The sequence below is a fragment of the Aquila chrysaetos genome, chromosome Z (genome assembly GCF_900496995.4).
Source record: "Aquila chrysaetos chrysaetos chromosome Z, bAquChr1.4, whole genome shotgun sequence".
In the NCBI taxonomy this organism is placed as follows: Eukaryota; Metazoa; Chordata; class Aves; order Accipitriformes; family Accipitridae; genus Aquila; species Aquila chrysaetos.
The window spans coordinates 7,271,314-7,286,295 of record NC_044030.1 but is presented as its reverse complement, the minus strand read 5'-3'; positions in this window follow the sequence as shown (position 1 = coordinate 7,286,295).

Sequence of the window (14,982 nt, the reverse complement as noted above, 5' to 3'; positions counted from 1 at the left end):
TCACTCGAGACCTTTGTCCCAGGGATATGCTGTGCAGCTTCTTAAATTCTGCAAGAACTCCACAGTGAAATTTAAAAAGATACAGAATTACACGTATAATCTTGCCGTGGCATTGGGAAGATTAATGGACCACCGCCGTAGGGGAAGTGATAGCGTAAACCTCTCTGAAGGCAGATTTTTCATGTAATTAAAGTGATCAGGAAAACTTCACTTCTGAAAATCTGCTTAGTGAATTATATAAAACCCTTGTAGGAATTGGAGCATCATACTCAAGTAGCATCTGAGTACACATTTGGGTATGCTTCTTTGGCTAGCCGCTAAAAATAAATTTTTAGGCCATGTTACAATGCACTTTGTCGTCGTTTGTTCTGGGAAGGATGAACCGCGATGGCTGGGAGCGGGTCTCGTTCGTGGGGAAGCAGGACAGCCCTCTGGTGAACGCCTCCCACCACTGCAGCTCCCCGGTCGCAGGGTGTCCGTGCAGGTGGGGAAACTGAAATAGAACAATTCCCCCGTGTTTTTCTTCCTGGATGATCAGGCCATGCTATTGGACTGCAGTTGCCCTGTCAGAAGGTATCGGTTGTTTTATTTGTCGACATGTTACGGAAAAAGACACGACCTGTCGCTAAGGGGCTTTGTTTTCCAGCCACCACAGGAGCCCATCCAGGCACATGAACTGCGCCTGAACAAGCTGTTAGAAGGACATAAAGGCAGGAGTGAGCTGCTGACACCAGGGTCTTGCATGCTGTTCCAGGCAGAGGGAGTCCGTCCTCTCTATAAGCCCCACATCAGAAGGTTACCGGTCCAGGAAGCTGCGAATCATTTATGCAAACAGATGACATCAAACCGGAGAATACTGTGATGCCATTAGTTTCAGTGGTACCCGGTTTCAGTGGGAACCCTCACTTTACACACAAGGTGTGCAGGATCTGGGCTTGGAGCTGGAATCTCACTAATTTTTCTTCTCTACTTCCAAACTCAAAAGTGAGTTAATGGTTGCAATTATTAATGAACGTTTTGTGGCCCATTAGGAAGCCTAATGTCCAAATTGTTCTGAATTACTGAAGTATCATTGCTTCCAGGACATGCTACAACAAGCAACTGGGAATTTCAAAGGAAATGCAGGTAATAATTCTGAGCTGATTTATGGAGAATGAAAACCCCCATGTGCTGCTGCTGGAGGTGTGCTGGATGGCTGTGCCTGGTGCAGGAGAACATCTGCAGCGCTGAAGGACAGACATGGGTACGCCATGAAGACCAACCTCTCTCCAAGGGCCCCTCTAGAGGGAGGGTTGGACCTTAGCTCCAAACTAATGGTGCCAATCTCATCGCCTAATCCTGTGTGCCCCCCCACCCCCCCAGCTCTCCCAGTAGGAGACCTGAGGCCCATGAAAGTCTCCTGCCATGTGGGACCAGGTGCCACCTCCAGTCATGGGGAGGCAAATGGCAGGGGCTCCTGAGAGAGAGAGACCCACCTGAGGTTTTTTAGTGTGATACGAGCCAGGACAAGCAAAGTGCCATTGCCAGGGTGCAGTGAGGGCTGGGTCAGGAGGATGTCCCACAGCCCCTGAGCATGGCAAGGAGGGACTAAGGGCCCAGGCTGGGCTAAAGTGGGGCCCTGGAAAATGGGCAGGGGTGGGGAGGCTGGGCGGGAGCATGAGAACCCATTAGTGTCCGTGAGGACTCTGACAGCTATCTCGTGATCTCATGTTGCTTTCCGAAGAGTTCACTTTCTTCCTACCCTTATCCCTAGAGAGAGCAACATCCACTTCCCTGTTCTTAATAAATGCACAGAAAGACTGGGGCTAATCAATACCTGAGTCTGATTAGCCCTTTTTGATCTTCCTAAGATTCTCATGGTGCAGGGACCTTCACTGCTTCAGTTAAATATTATGGATTTAGAAGTTTTCTTCAGGTTATACATTTTATCAGACATCCTTCAGTTTCCAATAAATTAAATAAAAAGTCATGAGACATCACTGAATTTCTAGACTAGCCCTAGCTCTGTAGGAGCTGTTTTGTAAGAGCAATTATAGAACAACCTGGAATTAATTCTAGTGGGTGAAGCTCAAATAAATCATGTTGCTATTGACCCTCTACATCCAATGACCTGGAAAAGTGGCCTCCCTCTCTTGTATTAAAATTCTACAAACAAACCAGCTTCATTAGGTCAATTAGTTTGCATACATATGTTTGCAAAAAGACTTCACTGTGGGGGAGGAAAATTTCATCTGAAAAATCAATCCCAAATTCAAGACTCTTAATTTATGGACTGCTTCTCTGAAATCAGTTCATCTAAACTTCATCTAGATTTGTTTTTTCTGTTCTTAGCTAGGGGCATTGTTTGTTCTTCTTAACCAACTTGCCATACACCATGTATTACTAGCAAAGTTTACATAAACTCCTGGGATTGAGACTTATAAAGCCTCTCAGATTACAAATTAACAGGATAATTCCAAAAGATTTAATGTACTCAGGGCTACGACCTTTGCAAATCAGCAACACTGTGCTCCAGGCAGCCCATGGCATGTTTTGGTGCTTTCAAAACCCTCTGGTGAAGCCCAGCCTGGTGCTCTGTGGCTGTGCAAGATACTAAGGGGTGTTCCTGATAGTGCAATGTGCACTGTGCAGAAGAATAGTAGCACCACCATTACCAGTACAACCACAGTGATCTTCTAGACTTAACATTTCTTCTCAATAACCTGAGAAAATGTCGTTTGTGGAACCACTGATATGTGGAGCCAACAACTATGCAAACCCCCAGCTGCTGTCTGATGCCTACCTGGGAGGGTGTGATGTTGATGAATGTCATGTAATTTCAGTTAAAGACAATTATGTTGTCTCCTTGACTGGCATGTGGAGAACAAGAAAAGTATTTATCATTGGCAAACTTCTTAGCACCTGTTGCAGCTTGTTTGTTGTTCAGGAAAGCTGAGGTTCAGGTACTAGAGAAATGCAGAATGACTGCTGAAGTTGTAGTGTTAATACGCTCCTCTCTGTGGTCATATGCAGGAGCACAGAAACATAGATGCACTAGACAAGAAGAAATTCACGAGGACTATTAATCTAGATAAGATATATTCCTTACACAAGCTTAGAGTGCTGTGTTCTTCCATAGTAAAATCTGGGAAGAGTTTGTAAAATCATTCAGTTTCATGTTGTAGCAGTCTTGAGAGTCCAGAGTGCCAATATCTCTTTCCACTTGTCTTGTAATCAGTTTGGTCGCTGAGGGAGCCAAATTATCACTTCAAACACATGTCCAGTCAAAAATTTCTGGGGCTCCTCCCCACAGTGCTGTGCTCAATATATTTTTTTTTTTAGTGTCTCAACATAATCCAGTCAAAGCTTATTTTCTATGAAATACTTAAAATCCTGATGCTGCAAAGGGTAGATACATAAAAGTTTTCTGTATGTTTCACAGAACAGCAGTAGTCATAAAAAAGTTCTGTTAGGTGCTAATTCTGTCTTCCAATTCATGAATTCTGATAAATTTTCTCTTTAATATCCAATAAGTAGACCTTAGCAGAAAGCTAGCTTGCCTGGGCCCAGTGTATAATCATGCCAAAACTGTGACAAATGATACTTAAAATTAACAGGTATGATTTCACTTCTTTATTCTGGAGTCAGATGTTATTTACACATTTGCTATATCCAAAATCAGTAAAACATTGTATAATATGAAAAGGACCCTAAACTTTCAAAAATAATGTGGTTTTGTGTTTTTTTTTTCCTTTCAGGCAGTTTGCCTCATACTAATGGACATTTCTCAGCAATACTAGAGGCTTCATCATGTCACTTGGGTGAAGGTGGTGGTGGTGGTTAGGTAGACAGCCATCTTTCTGTGGAGGATAGATGTACCTCTGATAACTCCTCACAGGTGGTTTTAAATACAATAATAATCTCCATACGCTTGCCTGGGTCAAGACTGAAAATGTGAGACTTACTATACCTGTGGCACTTTCACTGGTGAGCCTGTTGTGTCTGGAGCTGGCAGGAGACACTTCTTTCCTCCAAAAAGTACTCAATTTCAATAGCTTTTCCACAATCTCTGCCTGAAGCCACTCTTACTTGCAACATGATACTGGGAAGGTAACACCACCAAGAAAAAAAGATAATATCAGTAGTTTTCACCCACGCATTCAGATGCTTACAGTCTTTTATGTGAAACAAGGGAAGAGCAAGACCTGGCTGAATATCTCCTATGCTCTTCCACAAGCTTTATGATTTTTTTATCTCTTTTCATCTTTTTAGCAGTTACAGAGAGACTGGCTGTTTTTGGTTGAGTCTTCAGTCTTGTAAAAACCTGCTTAGCTGTTCTCCTTTCATCCCAGAATAACAGGACTGATCAAGTCTGAGAGTATGAAGTCTTGCTCAGATACATGTGGTAGTTTCTGTAGTATGTACTGCTCTTCAAAGGATCCTAGAAACAAACTGTGGCAATAAGCTTTTAATGATTTCTTTTAAACCAGGTATTTTCCCTGCAAAGCCTATTTCTTCTTTCAGACTAGGAAATAAATAAATAATGGTAGACTTGTCTATATTTATTATGGTTAACAACTTTTTTTACATTGTCTATCCTAGGCCCCTGTGTTGTTTTTCTACTGCACAAAAATGCATACAACATCCATGTGTCAGCAGAAGTCACCAGGATGTCCCAAAAATCCAGATTTTTTGCTGTCTAGATGGGAGATGTATGGTGAGGTAACTGCCTTCTCAGAGAAAACTGGTCTATAAGGAGATGCTGAGGCAGGGTTGAAAGCTTATAGAAAATTTCTGTAAAACAACAAAAAATCTGCTAGAAGCATCTTTGCTCCTTATCACCTTGGTCCTTATCACCAAGGACTTTAATATGGACATATTGTCTTTGAGTCTTCAGGTCTGTATTTCAGATTCAATACTCTGTTAAGATTCATTGATGAGGAAATTACTTGACCATCCTTAGCTGTGGACTCAGCCTTGCTGCCATGAACAATCTCCTATTGTCATTTATGGGAGCAGGACAACATGTAGGAAAGCAAGCATATGGTGCAAAGATCTCACATCCATGTAAACAATCAGAAAAACCTTAACAGTAATTTGAGCTTGAAAAAAAAAAGTACTTGCTGTAAGTTGGCATACAAGAGTAGATTTGCTAGGGTGTTTGAGGTTTCCGGAAAATATCCATTCCTTGAGTGGAAGACGTGTCTGGTAAAATATTACATTCTCTACACACCATTGCATTTTCTCTGTAATGTTGCTCTATGATTTTTTTCGTAAGCTAATGAAACTGCTGCTGACACTAGCATTGGAAATTCAGACACACCATCATTTTCTCTGAAGACTAACATGTATTATTTTTAGGACATTTTCACTTTGTTTTTTCTTAACTCTGAATGTAGAAACTTTTAAAGAGAAGAGCAAGGACTCTTTGCCACAGAAATGAAACATTTTCTCCTTTCTGACTAATCAAATCAGAGATAGGGCAGGAACTGACCCTGGCTCTAATCTCTGTACAAGTGAGATCAATTATGGATATTTTTCTGTTTGTATTCCCCTGGAGTCCTGCAGAGGTGTCATGCAGAATCAGGTCCCCATTGTGCTGTACATTGCAGAAACACCAAGTAAAAGATATTACATGTTGGTTAGAAGGTCAGTTACTTTCTATAGTCTATGAGTCTTTTGTCCCTGTCCAGAAGTGTTTATATTGACTAATTTATCCCCCTCTATGTCCAGATGACTGTCTTCAGGCAAGATTTACTCATTGTCTTGCTTTGTTCCATGTTCCAGAGAAGGAAACCTACCCAGAGTGCTAAAATTGCCTGCCAGCCACCCTCCTTTGGGGCAGGTTTGGAACCATCTGGTGTGGCTTGTGGGACAGACCAGGGAGGAGAAGTGCACAAGGCAGCTGGGAGCTGGAGAGCTTCAAGATGTCTTATGGTCAACCTCCAGAAGCTGATCTGAGAGCTGCCCTCCCCTGGTTGATCCACCAAGTGAGGGATGATCACTTCCCCTAGCCCAAGGGGGTTGGAATACATCCCTCTGAGAAGACAGGGGAGTTTTGTCTGCCTGTTGTAAACAAAACACTTGAGAAATCCTCCATCAGCCTCTGCTTGTGTGCTGAAACAAGACCTCTAGAAAAAAGGTAGGCAGCTTTTAAGTATTTCGACAGGAAATGGAGTTATTTCTAGTCTAAGCTTTTCAGTCCAGCATACTGAAAAAAATTCATGAAGAAATCTGAATGCTAAGATGTTTTGAGCCTATCTTGTAGCTGCAGTGTTCATACACCCTTATTGTGGCTTCTCATAGCCAACAGGATTTTATTTTAAAAAGTTTGTTCTCACATATCAGCCTTGTCTATTTCTATCTGATAGGTGCCCATGCTTATCAAGTGCCACAGTCACTTTTAATCTGCCCAAAGGCAGTCTAGATAGGAATGTCAGTTTTATTCTGAAAAAACTGCATAGGAACCTGGGTTTACGCACCTTTCCTTTTATCAGGTGGGCAGCTGGACGGTGTGCAATGAAGCAAGAAAACACCACTGTGAGTTGGGGATACACACACAAAGGTGGCAAGTTCCTGCTCTGTACAGATGGGATGAGACTCTGCCTGGCATCCTACTACCATTTTCTAGGTCCCTTGAGTCACCAGCTGGGAGACAGGGGAGAAATGGGCTCGGGAGAGAAGCAAAAATTATTGTGAGTCTGAAGACCCCTTCATTCCCTGCCTGGGCAAAACCCGCTGCCACCCCGTTCCTGCCTTGCCCCATCAGTCCTAGCCTTTTCCTCTGCCACAGCAACTGTTTGACTGCCTTTGTTGGATATCCTTTTAGGAAAAACTCGAACAAAGCTTATACTGCCTTATAAAGAGGCTTTACTTGACCGTGTGTAACACTTTAGTCTGTTGAGTCAGATTTTCAGCTGGCATGTAATCAATTTTAGATGAGGTATGTGCTGCTTTGCCTTATTTATTCTTACCGCTTCTGGCTAGATACTCATTTAAAATGTAGGTATCTAACTGAAATAACGGAAAAGCCAGTGGGGATCCCTCCAGAGACTTAGCGGGCTTTGGAGTTGGCACAAGTGGGTCAGACCGGTGGTCTGTTTTTCCCCCTCCATCAGTGGTGGATAACAAGGGAGTCTGGGATTAGATGACACCTGGGGTGACCCCAGCAGTCTGTGCCGTGCGGTCCATCCAAGGGGAGTCCTGCCCGACCTCCCGTGGAGGCACAGCCTGCGCCCTCCGGCAAGAAGAGGAGCCTCTTGCTCCCTGTTTGCTGAGGAGCTTCGTTTTTCTCTCTGTCCATCTCACTCTCTCTCTTTACTTGTTCAGCTTGGTTTCTTGTGATATGATCTTCCCCTCCTGGCTGTCAGTCAAGAAGATTGGCATCTGCCTTCTGCAGAACGGCTCCCTTAATTAGCCCCAGGAGCATCCCGCTTGTGGTCTTTTTGCTTGCTTGTCTCCTGCCACACAGACAGCTGGTGAGAGCCTTCCTTCTGTTGATTTTTGCTGGTGTCCTTGTCATATGATTCCTACCTGACCTTTTCCTTAGCTGCTCACCAGTGACACTTGAGTAACCCAAAGGCTATGTTTTGGTGGACCACCTTACAGGACAATGAGGAATTTTCTCCCATCTGCTTCCTGCTCACTTCCCCCTCCTTATTTTCCCCCCAACCTTTTTTGAACTCTGAGAGGTTTTATACTTAACAAGCCTTAGCGCTGCTGCTGTCTGCCCTCCTATAGATTCATTCCTTGGGGTGTGCAATTCCCCTCTTCGTTCCTTGTGGTTGTCAGATGTGATTTCCCATGGTCCCTTACAGAGACGATGCAAAGCAGAGGAGCGATCACAAGCCTCAGGCGTTCTTCCTCCTTCAGAAGAGGGTCAGGTCAAGGCTGGCTGTGATGAGCGTTGCCAGTCTGATGAAGGCAGTCCATTTAATAAGGGGATGCAGATGCTTGGGGAGCAGGCAGCTCTTCTACAATCCCGACTTGATACAATTAAAGATCTGGAAAATCTTTTTCCTCCTCATATCCTGAAAACCTTGTGGCAGATGACTGCGTCTCACTGGAGAAGAGATTAAAGGAGGCTATTGTATGAGAGGAAAGGTCCAGAGTACAGCAATGAAAATTACGCAGTGCCTGGGGAGGAGAAACCACATGAGGAGAACTTTAAAAAGACCAGAACTATTTAGTAGGGAAAGGCGAACAGGAGGAGGAAATATGATAGTGCGACATATTTTATTGGAGGATATAAAGACAGCCAAACAAGGGATGTTTTCTCAAATAAACCCCTTGATCTAAGGACATGGGGTGACTTTGCAGCATATAAGGGCAACATCTTTCAGACAAGTCAGTTGAATTTATTTGTGTCATGCATATGTGTGGTTCACAACAACAGAAGGAAATCCAGGAGTGTAAAGGAATACGACTGCTCTGCCAGGCCTTGCGTGCAGAAAGTGAGATTCATGTAGCTGGCTCAGGTTTTGCACATCCTCATGGATGGATCCATGCTGAGCACATGTGCAGCATCGGGCTACAGTCCTCTCCTCCCTTTTCCCAGATGTGAGCTAGCTATGTCCGGCACATGGGATGATGGAGCAGGAGAGGGGCTGTGCTACTCTGCAGATCGAAATGCACCATCTGGAAGAGCCCTGTTGCTCCCCTGCCTACGCCTGCATCTCCTCCTCTGTCATGCAGCGTTCTCTTCTCGATGCTGGGGGAGCATGTGCTTGAGAAGCTGGACTGTATCATCCACCTATAGTAGGTTGGAGGAGAAGGGACAACAGTCCTCCCTGTTGATACTCCATAGCATCATATGTGTGTGTGTATGCTTGTGTGTGTGTAGATCTATTATAATTCTTTTAGACACAGCATGGTGTTTTATGATTTCCTTTATGCTGGGAGGTGTGGGATCTCCCTTGAATTGTAGGCTGCCATTGAGTTTAAAAGCCGTAATGTCAAACAGAAATGTAATGGCTGAAAGAAGCTGCTTGACATTCTATGACTGTATCTGGGTGTGGGGTATTGCTCTGTAGAAAGCAGATGCTATTATTGGAAGAGAAGTGATTAAAAAGATCTGGAGACAGATATAGTTTGCTTAAAGGTAAGAACTGGAGGTCTTTCCCAGGTCAGTATCTGATGCACATCTTTACTTCATTCTTAATGTTAACAGTGTGACTACAGTTGCAAGAAGTTAATTCTCCTTACATGTTTTGGTAGGTTTCTCGATTGTAATCAGCCAATGCATGTGCCTTCCAGTGAAAGCTGTGCACATCTCTGTCACTCATGTGCCTGAGGTCATCAAAAGTCTTGCATAGGGAAGTGTCATGGAAGAGGGGCAGGGCTGATGACACAGGATTTGATTTCCTTCCATCTGCCACTGCAGATCCCATTCTACTTACCAGTTTTTTTTCCTACATCCGCAAAAATCTTAATTAAGTCCTGTGTCATGATCCAAGAGGCTTTCCAGTGCCTGAAAACCAAGGATGTCCCTGGTGGAAGCTCTCTCTGGCAGATGGCAGCTACTCAAGTTATGATCCATACAGGCAGACGTCTGGGAAATAACTGGCCACAAAAATTTTGAAGCTTGGGTTGAAACTGTCCAAAACGTCAGCTTAAGGACTGGGCTGTCAAAACCAAGCACAGTTACAAAGCTCCTGTTGGCTTTCTTTGCATTTCAACAGATCCCTTCAGGTAGCTCTGGTCACATTGACTTCTACTAGCAGCCTGGAAACCCAGAAGCGCTCAAATCAAAATCAAAGGGTCAATGGCAGAGTGTCCCCTGCAGCTGTGCGGGCTGTGTTTGGCATGGGTTATGTCTCCCCTGGCACAAAACATGCCAGAATGTGGCTCCCCTTCCCCAAATTGTCTCTGACTTCAGGATCAGACTGTGATATGCTGACCTTGCCAGGGACAGTCAGTGCTGCTCCTTCCATATCCAAGTCCCTGGATATATTGAGTTGTATCCCGTGCCTGTGCTGCTGAACAGGACTTGCCAAGGCGTGGACAAGCACCACCTCTTCTTGGAAGGCTACAGTTGCCTGGGGAGGCTTTCAGAGGACCTGGGAGGCAGCCAGGAAGAAAAGATCAGAGTCAGGAAAATTTGGCACTGTCTCTGGCTGGGGTCTAAGTGTTCAGTGCAAGGAGGGTTTGCCAGCACTGCCTGGAGAAGCACTAAGTCCTGTTCCCACATCAGGGCGCTCTCCCCACTCTCGCTTCTCTTTCAGACCATAGCTGGGTTGTGGGTTTTTAGCAGTAGAGATCAACCAGGCCAGGCTGCAAAGGTGAGTGGCAACAAGAGAGAAATAGCACAGAAAAGGTTTGCTGGTGAGAAGGCAAAGGGAGTGCAGAGCTGGCAACTGTATAGGACTGATTCCTGCTTTCCAGCCAGGTCTGCGAGGCTTGGCAGGAAAAAGGAACGCCTTGAGCAGTTGTCTTACAGACTGCCGCGTCATGCTTGCAAACCTGCAGTCCTGAACCTTTTTCTTTCTGTTAACCGCTGTGCCTCCACTTGGAAACACATGCTACCTAACCACTCAGCCTGTCTGAAGGGCCACATTCCCTGACATCTGCAGCTTTGGTGAGAGCTGAGAAACCTTAGGATACGCAGAATCGCATTCCTACAGGGGGAAACATGAGAAACTCATTATTTGTTAACAGAGCTTGATTCAGAAACTGCTCTGAAAACAATCCCTTATGGGTTTCAATTACCAGCAGTTTTACGACATATCAAAGGAAGCATCTGTAAACCCAGAAAATGATTTACAGCTTATAACACCCATCTTTAAGTTCCAGAGCTGCTAAAAGGTTCAGAAGTCCTTAGTTCTGAAATATGGAGCCGGGCTGGACTATATTGTGTCAATTACACAATGCTGCGTGGTGGAAGGCATAGAGAGTCTGCTTCTTACACGGTTAAGGAAAGCAGGTGAGGGTATAGGAGGACAGAGTCTGAGTAGTGTAAATCCAAGTAATATTTCCAAAGAGTGATTAGAAAGATCCCAGGAAATGTTGCTGTATTTTCTGTCTTAGAGCAGTTTGAAGATGGGTCCCCTCCTTCATGTCTGTATCTAATGCTATCCATTCAGCCTGTTTTACAGTATGTAACATTTTCTGAATATACCTGTAAACTGTGGGTCTGATTTCACTGCTACTGATGTCAGTGGGAGACATGCAGTATGTTTAGCAGGAGATGGATTACCCCTGGCCTCATTAGTATCATTTTCTTTTATAGCTGTGGACCAGCCTTGCTCTTGCTGTCACAGGGAGGTAAAAATTTAGATGTACTGCATCAGGGAGATCTGCCATACCTTGCATAGTTTTCCCTCTTCTGTGTCTTAAGTATATTCCCCCATGACTTTTGCCAGGACTGCATGGAAGGTTGAGGAGAAAAGAGTTGCTTAACGTTTCCCTCACTGACTGACTGCCTACCCCTGCTGCCCCACCACTCTTTCTTCCAGCTTTGCAGAGTGAAGCTGATCCCTGAATTTAACAGATATCTACCCCAGGGAACGTACACAGCCGCATGTAGCCTTTGTGAGCATTAATCACAGCATCCCTTGTGACAATTTTTCTTTTTTATTAATTTGAGGATGATTACTGTTTTCCTGTTAGAATGAATTTCCCAAGCCACTTGCCTCCTCTTAGAGGCTATGTTCCACCTCACATGATTCGTGGATTTGCAAGTACTCTAAAGATGAAGGCACGTCTGAATCCATGCGTCTCCAACCACGTGTCACCAGTGGCTGAGGTCTCCAAATGATTGAATCTCCTGTTTAGGGAATTACACGAGCATTGATTTAGCTGAAGGAATATCTATATCACAGGGGCAACGAGGAGTCCTGGTGCTGTGGCTGTTGGTGCACTCATGTTTGCACAGTCTTCATATCCACGGTGGAATGAAGACAAGTAGGTGTGAGCCAAGGAAGCAACTTATCGACCAGGAGAGCTGGGCAGTGCTGATCAAATCTAAGGCTTTGGTAAAAGATCAGTGTTCATCAGATATTGTGACTCCAGCATCTCAACAAGACATCACATGAAACACTGTGGAGTATAGCAATTCTCCACAGAATTATGGAAAATTAAGTGCACAAAAACTGTTTTGAGAAGGTGAGTGCACAGACCTTTCATGTTAGCTGTGTCCACAATGTCAGGGAACACTGAACTTTGGCAAAGTGCTGGCATTTGCCAAATAACTTTTTATCTTTCATTTGGTCCAAAGAGAAACTGGAACAAAAGGTAATAAAAGCTAAATGATTAGAGAATTTTTATTTTGAACTCTTTAAACAGCTGCGAAGTTGCATGCCATTTCTAGATCAAAGCATCTAAACTTAAAAAAATATATATACTTTTGACAAACTGGAGTTCCTATCAGAAGCAGCCTACTTGTAATTAAAACATTGCAGCTGCAGTACTAGAAGAACAGAAACACAGAAAAGCAATAAAATCTTTCCACTGACTTTGATGGGCTCAGCATCAAGACTCTATGGAGAAAAAGAAGAGTGCATCTTCACGAGTTTAACACAGGGTTCCCAACAAAATCCCGCTCTGCCTGAGTGGTACAGAGAGTGCAAAAAATCAGGGAATCCACTCGTTCATTTTCCTCAGCAAAACGCCTCATGTAACAAGTCAGGCCCTGGCAATGAATTGCTGTGAGGTGTATCATCTCCTCTGTTAGTCTTTGCTGCCGAATAAGGTTTTGGGCCTTATATAGATGAGGTGCAGAGTGGTCTGATAGTGAGGTCAGGGATGAATTGTCTGTCTGTGAAATCTGTCTGATGCAGTTCTCTGCATATTTTAGTAAGAACTATAGCCTTTGATTTTTTGTGTAGTCTGACTTACTCCAAAGACAGCTATAAATCTTGCACCAAAGAAGACCTCTTCTTTGAAGTATTCCAGAATAGATTTATTGGTATTGTGTGATGGCTGGGTGTACTCGTGATCACTGTTTTAAAAATTAGAGAAATTAGGGCTACAAAAATACAGTCTTGGTCTTTGTTGGGGAAGAAACACTGCCAAGGAGCAGAGGAAGGCTGAATTACAGAATTCTTAAGCAGAATAAATGCACAAGTCATGGGGCCGGACAGGATGCACCTGAGGGTGTTGAGGTCACCAGTGGGCATCACTGAGAGGCTGTGTCATTTTTCAAAGGTCTTGGTGATTAGCGGAGGCTTCTGATGCCTGCAGAAAGGAAATCGTCACACCTGTCTTCAAAAAGGGCAAGAGGAATGATGCAGAAAGCAGCGGTGTGGTTGGTCTCCCCTCGGTACCCCTGTAAGATTTTGGAGCAAATCCTCTTGGAAGCCATATCCAGGCACAAGAAAGAAAATACAATGGTTGGGAAAAGCCAGCAGTGTTCCTCAAGCAACAAATCCTGCCTGATCAACCTAGTTGCCTTCTATGATCACTGGTCCTGCAGGTGAGGGGAGGACAATGGATGTTGTGTACCTTCATCTTCTGTAGTATCCTTGTGACAAATTGTGAAGATACGGGTTGGGTGGGTGGGGTACAAAGTTAGTGAAACCTCAAAGTGTAATAGTCAGTGATGTGAAGGTTAGCTGGCAGCACATGATGCCCTGCACCTGACAGGGAGCAGCCCCATGCGGCTCTACAGAGCTCAGTGTTGACAGAGTAGGAGGTATCTGCAAAAAATGGACCTGGGCGTCATGGTGGACAGCAAGCTGAACATGATTCAGCAGTATACTTTTCTGGTGATGAAAACCAACCATTTTCTAGGCTGCATTGCCAAGTGTGGGGTCAGTGAGTCAAGGGAAGCAATTATTCCCCTCTACTTGGAATTCCTGTGGCTGCATCTATGTCCAGTTTTGGTGACCACACTATGTGAAAGACAGTCAGACAAGTCCGGCACAGGGCCACAAAGATGATTAGGGTGAGCAACAGGAGGCCAAGGGAATGGGGTTTGTTCAGCCTGCTGAAGTGAAGGCTAGGGGAAGGAAATATGCTTGCTGTCTTCAACTACGTATTTGATGGTTGTAGGGACTCTATTCTGAGGTGCCTGGTGAAAGGATGAGTGATGATGGACATAAGTAGCAGCAAGGGAAATTCCTGCAGGCTATAAAAAAAAGTTGTTTCATAGTGGGAGTCATTAAGCTTTGGAAGAAAGTCTGTGGACCCTTTATCCCTGAAAATATTTGAAACTCAGCCCTGAGGAACTTGATCTCACTTTGAAGCAGGCCCTGTTTCAAGCAGAAGGTCAGACTAGATGACCTCCAGAGGTCCCTTCCAACCTAAATTATTCTATGATCCTGTGATACCACAAAGTGATTTTTTATTTTTTTTCAGTTTTCTGGAACTTCTTCAGCTCTCTCCTACACATCACTCAGCACTGTCCTGCTCCCTTTACAGATTATTTCTTCTAGTCAGTCTTGCTCATGCAATGTAAAATATCATCATGTGATTGATGCACAGCCTTTTCCATCAGCTGTGTTATCCGTCAGCCTTATTTTAAGGGAAGCTCTAAGTTCAGGGAAAACTCTGACACTGTTTAATTCACCTCTGCTGAAATCAGGTCTGATGTCCATAGCTGTATGCTGCAGAGCAGGGACGTGATTATCTCCTTTTGAGGTTATGGCTCCAGTGTAATGTTTGAGGAAAGAAGAAATATTTAATTCATTTCATTCTCAATTGCAATAGCCCATCCTCCCCACACCTCAAACAACATCATCTGGGCTAAGTTACTTCTTGCCACAGTGTTCTTATAAAACATCATAGCAACTGAAATAGCAGTACAGTAAGTCCAGGCTGGGTACATTTTTTTCTGTTTACCTCTTACAGCATAATTATAGACACTACAATGAACTAAATCATTTTTGCCAGAGTTGTATAGGGCAAAAACTTCAGGTGACTGGAAAGACACGATCCCTATGTATTGGTGGGTTTTTGTGTCCAAGTATAACCTACGGACAGATAGGATACCAGGAGAAGGTTCTTTGTCGGGAGGATAAAGACCAAACGTGGTGTCCCAGCCTCTTGCCCGGGCTCTGGCATGGC